This window comes from Lucilia cuprina, chromosome 2, assembly GCF_022045245.1.
Source record: "Lucilia cuprina isolate Lc7/37 chromosome 2, ASM2204524v1, whole genome shotgun sequence".
NCBI lineage: Eukaryota > Metazoa > Arthropoda > Insecta > Diptera > Calliphoridae > Lucilia > Lucilia cuprina.
This window is the reverse complement of record NC_060950.1, coordinates 22,526,332-22,540,219: the sequence shown is the minus strand read 5'-3', so window position 1 is coordinate 22,540,219 and position 13,888 is coordinate 22,526,332. Positions and strand designations below refer to the sequence as shown.

General features: G+C 26.6%; 1 protein-coding gene across 8 annotated transcripts in view; it reads left to right on the top strand.

Moving 5' to 3' along the window:
* Positions 1–13,888, top strand: part of LOC111683929 — a 231,783-nt gene that overhangs the window by 95,953 nt on the left and 121,942 nt on the right. The window lies entirely within an intron of this gene.

The window sequence follows — 13,888 nt, the reverse complement described above, 5'->3', positions numbered from 1 at the left end:
TGTATCAAAGTTTTTGTAAAGAAGCTTTCTCATAAAAGTATGAAATATATTTTTCGATAAAATAATGCTTTTTAAGAAAGCTTTTTAAGTCTATTTGAAGAAACAACTTTATTTATTTAATTGTTTATTTTTGAGCAAGACTTTAAAAAATGCTTTTTGTTCTAAAACTTTCTAATTTAAAAGTGATTTTTATAAATTTTTACTGATATCTCACAAGCTTTTTTCTATTTTGTTGTTCTTTTGAAAGAGCTAGAAAGTTTTTTTGCAGCTTTTGCAAAAAAAAAGCTTTATCTACACAACAAACCAACACCAATATCATAAAGGTATTAATTGGTTTAAAAAATTTTTTTAAGTCTTTTTAAAGAAATTTATTGTGTTCAGAAATAAACCATTTAATAGGTTTACTTCTGAACACGACTTTAAAAAGTGGGTTTTGTGATAAAGCTTTCTATTTTAAAAAGTAATTTAAAAAACTGTTCAATGATATCTTAGAAGTTTTTTTCTATTTTGTTGTTCCTTTGAAAGAGCTTTTATTAGATCGTTTTGTTTGCAGCTTTTGGCAATAAAGCTTTATTAAAAAATATCATAAAGTTATTAAGCTTTTTAAGTCTTTTAACAGCTTTATACATATATTTAATTTTTTTAATGCTTTTTGTGATAAAGCTTTTTTATTTTAAAAGTGTTTTTCATAAATTTTCATTGATATCCTAGAAGCTTTCTTTTAAAAGAGTTTTTATTTGAAAGCTCTTATATTTTGTCTATATAAAGCTTTATTAAAACCAAAAATAACAGCAGTATTTTAAAAAAGTATTAATTGTGTGAAATCTTTTTCAAATGCTGATATTTAGAAAAGCTTTTTTTATACAACAGTTTTTTTATTTATTTTAAATATCTTAAGATTTGAAAATTGAACAAATATTATTGACTATGCAAATCTAAAATCCTCCATCATTATGCTAATTATAGAGACATTGCACTGAAATTCTATGAAATTTTAAAGTTTAACAACAAACTTAAAAACCAAACCTATAACTCTTGCTTAAAGGGCATGCAAATTACAAATTAACAAATATTTGCCATTAACTCATACTTTAAATTTAACAAGTACTTTCATTCAAAATTCTAATTCCTATACAATTTCTTAGTATTTCTCAGGTTCTTTTGCTCAATTCTTGCTGATTAAACAAAAAAAAAAACAGAAGAAAAACGCAAAAAACCGTTTAAAATTCCTTGTAAATTTGCAATAATATTTGAATTTCCCTTTAACAATTCAAATATTTTTAGTTAAACATAAGAACACGCACACACACACACACGCGTTATTTGCCCACAGTTGTTGACAAACTAAAGTATATATTATATTAAAGTACCAGCTAGAAGATATACAGCTACTAAGAGTCCAAGATCATTGCCCGCTGAGAAGGACACTTCTTTACATTGTAAAAGGGACACATACTAAATCAATACGAGAGTGCGTTCTTTTACTTTTTGTTTGGTTTTTGTTTTAATAGTCAAACAAATAATAAAACGCTGTTTATTTTTAAACAATAATTCATATAACGTGGATGAGTTTGTTTACAATAAGATAAAAACAAATACATTTTTGTATAAACAATTTAAACATAAAATTTATTTTTTTTCTGTAGCTGTTCTTTAAACCATACGATTTTTTCTATATAAAGTTGTTCACATACCACTGTGACATGAAATGTATGTATGTATGTGAAAAAGTTGTAAAGGGAAGAAGATATACTCTGATATAGATGAAGATCATGTAGACAATAAAAAAAACTAAATAAACTAAGAAAAATAACAATCTGTGAAAAATAATAAATTGCTAAAGCAATGAGTCCAATTTTTTTCATTTCATTTCATTTTCCTCAACATAAATGCTTACTTTACTTGATATATTGTTAAAGTCTTTAAGATTTACAACCCTTTTGTGTATTTGGTCTAAAAAAGGTTTAAAAAAAACAACTGCAACAACAACAAAACAGAAGGCTTAAACAAAATCAGAGTTTTAACAAAATTGTTGCAACGTCAGTGTTTATAAACCCTTCCTGAGTTTAGTTTTCATTTTCGTGCTTTAACAAGTGTGGCAAATGTCATGTGTGTGTCTTTGACTATATTGTATATGAAGGCAAATTTAAAAGTAGTTAAATCTGAACTAAAGATCCTCTAAAGATTCACATACAACTCTTAAGCCGGCAAGCGCCTTTTTGGCACGCATAAGTGATTTGTAACTAAATTTTGTTTTATTTCTTTATTTCGTCTGCTGTATGATGTTGCTGTTGTTGTTGCTGTTATTTTGTTGTTGATTGCAACTAGAAAAGTTGGTAAAACAAAAAAAAAACATCCATTACAACATGTTGGAGATATATAAATGGCATTGTTTAAACTGTTTTGCAGAGGGCTTTGATCTTTTTTTCTTTTATTTATACGTTTGTTACTAGTTAAAATGTTGTTAATGTATAAAGTCGATTTGTTACTTCTGCTGCTGTTGCTTGTTTTTTTTTTTTTTTTGTTTGTCTGTGCATGTTAAATAGCCTGACATAATTGAGACATTATCGAACTATTTAAATTTATATTTAATATAATTGATTAGGCAAGGTTTAGTGCAAGTGTTAAGATGCTAAAGAGTTTTGAAATGAAAATAATACAATTTTAGAAAATTTATTTTATTAACTTGATGGATTTAAAATGTAAAGAGTAAACAACTTTCCGGAGTTAAAAAGTCATATGATAATAATTGGAATTATTTTAAAATCTAAAAAAAAACTTTTTAATATAAGAAAATGTATTTTTTAAGAACTATTTTAAAGCTCTACTGTTTTCAAAATTGACAAAGCTGAAATCCTGCTGACAATAACGAAAAGAGTAATACCATTAAACCTGGAAATAAGATCTCTAGTGCCTTAATTTATATTATATTTATATATTAACCTGTTGATTTGATTCTAGTGGAATTTGTCAATAAATGAGAGCAACTAAAGAGAATAAATAGTAAAATCCCAGCAGGACATATAATTTTCCAATTACAATTTTCTCCTTATCCATGTTTCTTGAGTCTTTTCTTTTGTGCTGTTTGCAGATCTTTGATTTATAAACATAGCAGAACATTTAAAGCATGTGTCTTAAGTCTTTTATTTTTAAAATATTTAATTTTACACAAAATTTGTATTTATTTCATATTTAACCGAAAATCCTGCTGACAAAATACCAACAGGGTTTCTGTATAACAGTTAAACCAAGAAAATAACAGTATTGGATCTTTTTAAAGATATTATTTAATTGTTTATTTGATTTTGGTAGAATTTGTCAACAAACGAGTGTAACTAAGGAGAATGTTTATTAATTCTTACACGATTGTCTTTACCTCTCTCTCTTTTACACTTTTTTAATCTTTGCCGATCTTTGGTTTACAAACTCAACAAAACATTAAGGGCATGTGTCTTAAGTCTTTTGTATATCAAACATTATATTTTTTAAATTTTTCAAAAAAATGTTTGTCCATCCTTATTTTATTTTTCATAATTCACCTGAATCTCTACGGACTTAAAACCTGGTCTTCTTTAATACCATCGAACTAGGAAAAAACAAAGTTAGATATTTTCTAACCTGACGATTCGATTCTAGTTAATTTTACCACCAATTCAGGGAAACTAAAGTAATTTAATTTAATTCAGTGGCCTCCGGTAGGTTAGTGGTTAGTGTTCTAGTCTGGTAGATCGGAGATGGTGGGTTCGATTCCCACCTGTGACACTGGTTAATGAGCGCACAACAGTCCCGATAGAGGCCTAGGTGTATTTCTTCGGATTTGATGTGTATACATCCTCCTTTCAAACTAACTAAAGTAATTTAAGGAAAAAAACTTAGCAGGACGTAAAATTTGCGACTCGCAATTCTTACCTTATACATGTGTCTTAAGTCTTTTGTTTACTTAATAGTAAATTCTCTCTCCATGCTCCTTTCTCTAGATCTTAACATTTAGAAGCTCTTCACCTAACTTTGCTTTAAAATCTTAGCAGGATTTTAAAGGCATGTATCTTAAGTCTTTTGTTTTTAGAACATTATACTTTTAAAAAATTTCTATGATATTTTTATCCAATTTATCTTAAATTTATTTAAATATTTTATTTGGTATTACAAACATAACAATTTACACCCACATTACATTTCTCATGTTTCATGTTATTTAAAACAAAATTCTGTTTATTTGTTTTTTCCAATTTTAATAAACTTGCTATTTAAGTATTTCTTTTTGTTGTCGTTCAAATGTTGAGTCATTTGATTAGTTAACGTCTGGTTTAAGATTCTTGTATCAAAAGCACATTTTAGTTTTTAACTTCAAGTGAGAAACATCATATTATTTGATTAAAAGAAAAGGAGATATTATTAAGATTAAAGGAAACAAAAAGGTATGTTAATCAAAAATGATTATAAAACATTTTAAAATGAAATGTTAAAGATTAAATTTAGAAAAAAAACTTAATTTTGCAATAAAAATTTAAGGAAATTAATAAAATTATAAATATAAATGTAAAATTTAGATCAAAGTAATTAAAAATAAACAAAAATTCCTCTCATTAAAAAGGTAATAAAATTATTTGTTCCATTTGTTTCTTATTTTTTTTTTTTAATTTCACATCATAACATTAAGCGTTGACATTTCTAACTATCATAAAGCAATTTCAAAAGATTTGTCAAAGATAAAATATCATAAACAAAAGAATTTTGTTTTTTTAGGTTTACAGCTATATTTTATGACTATTTTATTGATATATTTCCTAGTTTTCAAAGATAATAAGGCAAATAACAAAAGCTACAACTACCGTTACTAGTTTTTCTACTTAAAATTTATTATTTTTTTACAAAATTCTATAGTCAAAGTTCTGGTTATCAAACAAAAGACTTTTGTTAAGCGCTTTAACAAAAAAATCTGAAAAAAATCTAAAAAAGTTTTAAAAATGTAATTGTATAGTGTTAAGAATTTGTATGGTTGTATGTTTTAAATAATAATAACATTTCAACACTATAAATAAAAATTCAATGGTTTTTTTAAGATTTTTTTGTTGTATTTTATTATGATGGGTGTTAACCCAACAACAACTTTCTTCTTTAGTGGATTTCTGTTTATGTTTTTCCTAGCCAAAAGCCTTGTAATAAGCTTTACATTTAGATGTTAAAAACAAATTCTTTGTTTAAGGCCAAGCAAACCAAAAAAAAAAAAAAAAACAAGTCTTTTTTTGTAAGTTTCTTTTGTCCAGCTTTATTTACACTTCCTTGTATATAGAAATTTGTAATAAGAGTATAGATATATAAAAAAAATCTTTGTATAAAATCATAATAAAATAAAAATAAACGGGAAAGAAAAAAAATTATGCTTTTCTAAAGTTGCAACAATAAAAATTTCAACAACACACCCAACTCTGTTCTACAATTTCATACGATAATTTACAAGTAACTATTTTGTTTTGCATTTTTTTTATGAAAAATTTAAAAAAAAATCTGTTTTAACTTGGTAGTTGTTTATGGTGGCTTAAGAATTCTTTTTATGCATATTTAGTGGCAGAAGGTTGTTGGGCCGTAATGTATTTTTTCATTCGGTTTTATCTAGTTTTGTTTATCAGCTAATAAACGCTTAAATAAAATATACACCTTAAGCATAATCATGATAAGAAAACAGTGTAAGTAATAAAGAAACTTAAAAAAAATGGAAGCCCTTTTTATAGAATTTTTTTTCAAACATAAAAACTATAGGATGTATATGATGTGATAGTGGAAATTTTTAACTTTACATAGATCTCAACTAGGGTTATAAATGATTTCTTTAGATTTCTCTAAAAAATTGCTTTATTTACGTATTTATTTAAAAAATATCTTTTACTAAACTTCCTCGCGAGTAATAGAGCTTTCGTTTTTAGTTAAAATTTGCCTAAACTTTCCTATATAAATTTCAGGAAGGGACCAAAATAAATAAATTTTCATACTTAATTTTAGTTAAAAATTTCCTGAACTTTCCCATATAAATTTCAGGAAAATACTAACCGCCAAGGAATCAAAATAAATAAAATAAAGTATTATAGTTTTCAGACTTAATTAACTTAATTTTTGCAAACAGTTTGCTTTGGTTTACTTAATAAACTGCAAAACATTTAGAAAAAGCTTTATCTATTTTTATAATTAAATAAAAAAATTTTTTAATATTTTTTTTTTTTTTCATAAATGTCAAGCAAAAGCTGTCCGGTTTCTACACAAAAACCTGTCTAACAGTTCTTTTTTGTTTTATTCAATTTGTCTATTTCACCATATCAAAAAAAACTCATCTAAATTCTTTTTAATTCTAAATGAGTAATTAAAAATTCAGTTTTGTGATTTTTTTCTCTTCAATATAAACTCTTTAAAAATGTTTCAGAAAACAGCTTTCAGATGCTGTGTTTGTGCTGATGATATCACACTTGTCTTTTTAACGTTTATGAACGAACTCAAATTCAAAACCAAAAACGCAAAAAATGACATACATTTCAGCGAAACTTGTCTTACCATTAAATACAAATTCATTTCAATTCAATTTATTTAGTTTGATTGTATACATTGTTTATAAGAAATCTTATTTATGTTAATCTGGTTATTTTGTTGTTGGTATTGGTTGTGTCTGTCTTTCTTTTCATTAAATACTTATTCATATTTTCAAGGATGGTCTTCTTGATTTTTGTCTTCAGCAATAAAGGTGTGTTCTTTGGCATTTGTCGTAGTGATTTGTTGTAGGCTGTCTACCGATTGATGTTTATATTTTCTTAGTAAAATGTTATGTCTATAAGATTGGCGGCTGTCATGTTTCACGGCAAGAGTCTGTATGCTGTTGTTGTTTTTGAGGCCTAACAGTAGTTACATTATAATTTTAGTAATTATTCAAATGATTTAAGTAGATAACATTTTGTCATAGTTTTTTTCTTAATAAATGATAAATTAAAAGTTCTATGAAATTTGTTAAACGAAGTAACGAACATAATTATGTCTGAATCGATGAAACCCTTTTCTTTACAAACTTTTGACAAGTATCTGTCTTTGTTAATGTTGTTTTTTTTAAAAAGATATACAATAATCAAGTTAGTTTTAGGCCTAAAAAAGTGTAGAATGCTTCCATTGGATAAAGTAAAATAGATTTGACTCTAGTTGAGTATTGGTGGGTATGATGAGAATCCTAACTTTGGTACAAATACTCTGCTGGCATTTTTTCAATATCGGTGGTGGGCAACCGCGGAATCGACGGCGTTTCTATGTGACTACGTTTTTGGCACACAACTAAGTATGTTTTTATTATATAACCGAAGCTTTTTACTCTTTCTTAGTTTGTTATTATTATTGCAAGTTTGTGTTCTAAGTCTTTTGTTTTAGTCATATTTGTTATATCCTTGGCAATCTTTAACAATCGCTTGGTTTATAAAGCTCTAAATCTAGTTATGTTCATTTTTAATCTCTCAAGTTTATGTTCTAAGTCTTTTGTTTTAATAAATTTTTAATTCATTCGTTTTGCTTATATTTGGCAATCTTAAACAATTTCTTGATTTAGTTTGGTTTAATTTTGCTTGCTCATGTCTGTGTTCTAGGTCTTTTGTTCTAATAAACTTGTTATTCCTTTGTTTTAATCATGTTTGGCATATCCTTGACAACCTTAACTTCTAATACATTTATTTTAATCATCTTTTAGCATGTCCTTGGCAACATTAGTTTAGAACTCTTTAAACCTTGTTTGGTTTATTTTACTCTCTCAAGTTTGTGTTCTAAGTCTATTGTTCTTATAAATTTGTAATAAATTTGTTATAATCATCTTTTGCATGTCCATAAAACTTTCTAATCCTCTTTTGGTTTATTTCACTTCGTCAAGTTTGTGTTCTAAGTCTTTTGTTTTTTTTAAACTTCTATTCCTTTTTGACATATTGTTAAAGTTTCAAGTTTATTTTCTAAGTCTTTAGATTTACTTTGAATTCTCTAGATATTTATCTATTCATATAACATGACCTTTTTGTAGAGCTTGCATAGCTAACCAGTATCTAATATCTTATATTTCAAGAGGACTCTTAGACAAATCTAAATCCAGCAAAATATTTTCACAATAATCTCACCATTTACTTGAGCTCAACTTACACATAACTCTTCCTAATTAAGCTCAACTAAACTAAAAACAATTCAATGACTCAATTGACTTTGATCTCCTTAACATAGACACCCATAAACCTCATAACTTCTTGTCCACAAACATTACTCTTATATGTACAAAACAAAAACTTGTCCAAAATATAAAATCAAACATCACCACAGAGACACTAAAATATTGTAGCCTCCATATAAACATATAGTGACAATAAGAAAAGAATTGCCTATGTCTATTTAATTCAAATAACACATATTTGAAATTCATTTTTGCCAAACATACCAAAGGAGATCTAACTCGACATATATGTCGAGTTGAATTTGTTTATAACTATGAGATTTTTTTTTTTTTTGGTCAAAACCACTAAAGACAAATGAATTTATTTGCCAAACTATACTAAATAACCAACCAACCAACTAGACAAGCAAACCAAACATACCAGCTATGCTTGCATATCAATGTCTAATGCAGTTTTCTGCTTGCAACAACAGCAGGCTATAACTGGACGAAGACAGACTAAAAAGCAGGAAAAATTACAAACCAACAGCAAAAAAAAATAAACAAAAAAATAGAAAAAAAAAAATAAAAACACACAAGAAATGCATTAAATAAAAAAGCTACAAAAAATTTTAAATTAAAAAATAAACATAATGGTAAATAAAAAAATATATATTAAAATGCGTAAAATTTCCGGTTTTACTAGATTTAGCAAATAGAAATATGAAGAAGTCAGTTTTTATTTAACTTTGAATAAAATGACAACAAGTTAGCAAAATAAAAAGCACAAACACACACTATATACAAAACACTTTATACAAAACATTTTTAATACAATTGTAGGTTTTAGTTTGAAAGCTAAAAATAAAACTTAAAACCAGGTTTAATCAGTAAATAAGAAACAAAAAAACACCTTTTTACTTGCCGATTAAAAAAAAACTAAGAATTCTTTACACCTTTTTCTTTTACATACAATTTTTTTTATTTATTTCATTTATTTGTTTGTTACAAACAAAACACCCAAATTAAAAATATTTTTAATGTCAAGGTTTCTTATTTCAGACATTTTTACAATAAATGTTAAATAAAAATGCCAAACCGGTTACATGGTTATCTGCTCTTTTAGCTTAACAAGTTACAAGTACCCTAAGAATACTCGAGCGCATTTAAACGACAACAACTAGACAAACTGTGTTGTAAAAAATTTGTACATACATGTTGTTAATATCGAGTTTAGTTTAAATTATATAGTTTTTTTTTTACACAGAAATTCATTCATTAAAATCTCATAAATCATATGATGCTTTTTGAAACCAAAAAAAAACGAATAACAAGAAAAGCACAACATAAAACAATATCATACATAATGAGGCCCAGACAAGTCCTCTAAAGGGACAGCATATTATATATTACACCAGCCTTAAGCTATAGTTATTGTTGTTTTGCTTTCAGTAACCTTTGTTTTCCGTCTCTTAATGAAGTAATAATGCTTCCAAAAGAATACTTTTTTTGTTTTCTGTGTTGTTTCCTTTTTTTCTTTTTTTTTTTTGCTCATGTTAACAGATGTTAAATTAAGAATCTGTGCTAAAAATGTCATTAATATGCAGTACAAACCATGTTCATAATTTAAAATATTTTATTGATCAACTATGATCAAAATTGTTTAAGTGATGACAAAACAAAAAACAACAGAGTTTAATTTATTTCATTATTAAATTAAGTTTAATATATACAGACAGAAGATTCAATTAACTTAAGAATTGTTGTTAATAATTGAACAAAAATCATGTCGAAAATATTTAATTAAATATTTTAGATTATTTTGTAGTAAAAAAATGTATGAGGTTTACATATAATCAAGTAGTTTTCTACATTATAATAAATTGAAAACAACATGATGTTTAGGCTTAACCATTTTTTTCTCTTCCAAAGAAACAAAACACTTGTAAGAATTAATTACTATAAATATTATGGTAATTATGACAATAAGTATAATTCGATTTTTAATAAGAAAAAAACGCGTAAGAAGCTATAGTTGGCCCTGGTCAAGTTTCATCAAATTATGTTGAAAATTGCTACCTGTAGTTTAATAACAAGATTTACAAGGACGGACAGACTGATGGAAAGACGGACAGACAGACAAAAGGACGGACAGACAGACGAAAGACAGACAGACAGACAGACAGAAGGACGGACCGACAGTCAGACAGATAGACAGACAGAAGGATGGACAGACAGAAGGATGGACAGACAGAAGGATGGACAGACAGATATAGAGACAAAGAGACGGACGGACATAGCTTAATCGATTCAGAAAACGATTCTAACCCGATTGGTACATAAGTCAACTATAATGATACTTTAAAAGACATATATCATTAGTCATAATGAAATCAAACTCAAAATGCATTTTTACTTTCTGTACACTCATTTTTCAAAAAAATCAATTTTTACACATTATTCTTTTAACAAATCCCTTCAAAAAAAAAACATCATCAAAATCGAAACTGCAAATCACCAAACAAACACTAACTTACAACATCTTCAAAATACTTCATTCAACTTAACAACAATTGCCATTGTTCTTAAAGCAACACAAACAAAAAGAAAAGTAAATTGTGTATTGTCAGAACCTAAGCAAATAATAGGATTTCCTGCTTAAAGTATTTTATTAACCCTTCAGCAAAGAAAACCAAAAGAAACAAACAACAACTATACAAACTACTTAAACACCAGCAAACTTCTTAAAGAATAATAATTTGTTAAAATTTCAAACACGCACTTGATTTAAACACTTGAGGAAAAAAAAAGAACAACACCACCAGCTCTACAATACCAATAAGCTGAAAAGAAAAATAAGTAACAATTTGTTTGAAGGAAGAAGAGCCACCACTATGACAATATAAAAGAAATTAAACATGTACAAAATGAAGAAAAAATATATATGTATATACAAATCGTTTTCATAAGAAACGATAAAGACAATTTTTATATTTATTTTTTATATATTTTGTTCATACTCCAAGAGCATGTAAATATATGTATGAAAAGGTTAATAAACTATGAAAGAAATTAAGAGAAAAAAACACAACAACAAAAATATAAGTAAAGCAACATAAAATATTTAAGTTTTTTTTTCTTGCCGAAAAAAATGTGTAGAGCATGGTGACAGGTAATTGAACTTTAAGCTTAGGTGATTTTTGCTTAAAAATTATTTTTGGATAATTTTTTAAAAAAGAAAGGAAATTAGAGGTTTGTTTTTGAAGGTGCAGAAAAGAAATTATGTGGTTTCATGAGGCTTATCAAATTTCAATACATGAAACAGATTTTTGAAGTTTCTGAATTTTGTGGAGTGAATAATTTTCTTTTCAAAAATTTTAACTTAATATAAGTGATAAAGCTTTAAGTAATAAAAGTTTGAATTTGCAACTTTTGCTAATCCCTTAATTTTTTTAATTTTATTTTCTCAAGTTTGTGTCCTAAGTCTTTTGTTTTAATCGTTTTTTAAATGTTCTTGACAACCTAAAGCAATCTCTGTCTAAAATTGTGATTTTTTTCAAGTTTGTCTCTTAACTCTTTTGTTTCAATTAACTTTAACAAGTTCTTGACCAGTTAATGTAATCACTTGGTTTAATATAAAATTTAAAACTTTTTTCTATTTTATTTTAAGGTCTGTTTTCTAACTCCTTTGTTTTAATTGAAACTCTTAGGTTCTAGTTTAGGGAGGACTATACAATTGGTATGAGATTTCAAGAACAAATTGCTTATCCATAGTATGTCCTCAATGTTAGGATTGCACTGTGCCATAGCCTTTACTGCTATTTGCTCCAATTGCTGTCTTTCGTATAGTTTAGTAAGTTTTGTGAAATTTTATTACTTATTCCTCTAAGCTCCTCAAGCTCCACTGAAAGAAATAAGACTCAAAACATTTAAATGATAATGCAACACTTTGAAAGAAAAAGTGAAATGCATCGTTGCACAAACGACAAGTGTCTTTATTGCAGAATTTGAAATGCTTAATTCATATTTATCCAGATCCAAAAGTTCTTTTAGTGAATTTTGAAGAATTTTCCCAGAGTGTATCCGATTTGATTTTAAGTTTATATCTTATATTTCTATATACGAAATCAAGGGTAGTTGAAACTTCCTTACATGCTATGCTCCTGTCTATATATGCTCCGACTCTTGCCAGTTCATCCGTGATTTAGTTTCCATGAGTGTTGTTTGTTGAGAATATCTAGCTCTCCGCGACATCGACTGACTACTGATCTCATAGAAACTAGCCTTGCTTCTTCAGCCACTATGAATATTTATTTTCCTTTTACAGAATATACCACCGCCTATCCTTTTTTGAACCATCCTATATAACGTTCAAAGTGTTGTGTTCTAAGTCTTTTGTTTTAAATGACATTTATAATCTAAACTAAAGTCTTATTTTTCTTAGGAGTTGTGAATTCTTTCTATCTCTCTCTTTTTTAAATATTTTTATTATTTTAAGTTTGTTTCCTAAGTCTTTTGTTTTTAAAGCACTGTTTTGTTTTAATTGCATTTTCTATACAAAAATAACAATTTATTCATAGTTTTAGCTAAAGTTATATATAACGGTCAAAAGTTTGTGTTCTGAGTCTTTTGTTTTTAAGCACTTTTATTGGATTTATTAAAAGTTTACAATTCTTTTTATGCCTTTTAATATATTTATTATTTTATACTTAGTTTAAAGTTTGTCTTTTATTTTTAATATATTTTTATCCTTGACAATTAAAAGCATTGTTTTATTTTTATTTAAAAACATCTTCTATTAAAAAACAGCAATTTATTTAGATTTTAAACTCAAATTTCATTTGATCTTATTTTTTCCCACCCTGATCTAATTTTACTTTTCCCCAAAAACATGTCGTTATATTAGACATAATAAAGTGTTGTTGTCGGTCTTTAAGTTTTATATTTTAAAATTCTCTGTCAAATATTCGACTTTTACAACTAAATCTAACCTTGAATTAAATTTCATTTTATTTCACTAAAGCAAGCAAACAAACAAATCGTCTGGCTTTTAACACACACCAACAGCTCAAGATATATTTCACCTGTTTTTTTATTCTTAAACACAAACATGCGTTTAGAATTTCCCTCTTTTCTTTAGACCCGCAGCCAACATGATTTATAAACACTTGTTATGCTTAAAGCATAAAATATCAATTTACGCAATTTTTCTTATTTTTTCCTTAAGTTTACGACTTTAGCTAGCATACGTTTAAATTTACACATTAAGCTTGAGCGCCAAGTTTAACATTAAACTAACTGCAAAAATCCTACAAAGGTTCTTTTTAAGTTAAGTACTGTACACTTTTAGTTTTTCTTTTAAGCCGCCTCAATTTGGCGCTGTAGCTATGGCGCCCTTGTCTTTAGTTTTCTAGCATTTTTTAGTTTGTTCCCTTAACCATACTTACAGTGACAGTTTGAAATTGAAAAAGTGTAAATAATTAGTCATAGTTTAGACGCTTTAGAGACGCTACTCTTACTCTAAGACTATCAATTAATGTTATACGACTATATAATTTGAGTAAAATATTTGTTCTCGGTAAAAATAGAAAAAAAAAAACTTTATAAAAGATAAAAGTTTAAATGTAAAGCTTGCCAATGATAAATCAAGAATAAGCTTGGTTAAGGTGGTGTATGATTTTTTAAGTTGATTAACGATTTTAAATGCATTTTATGTTAAAGATTTTTACTCAATAT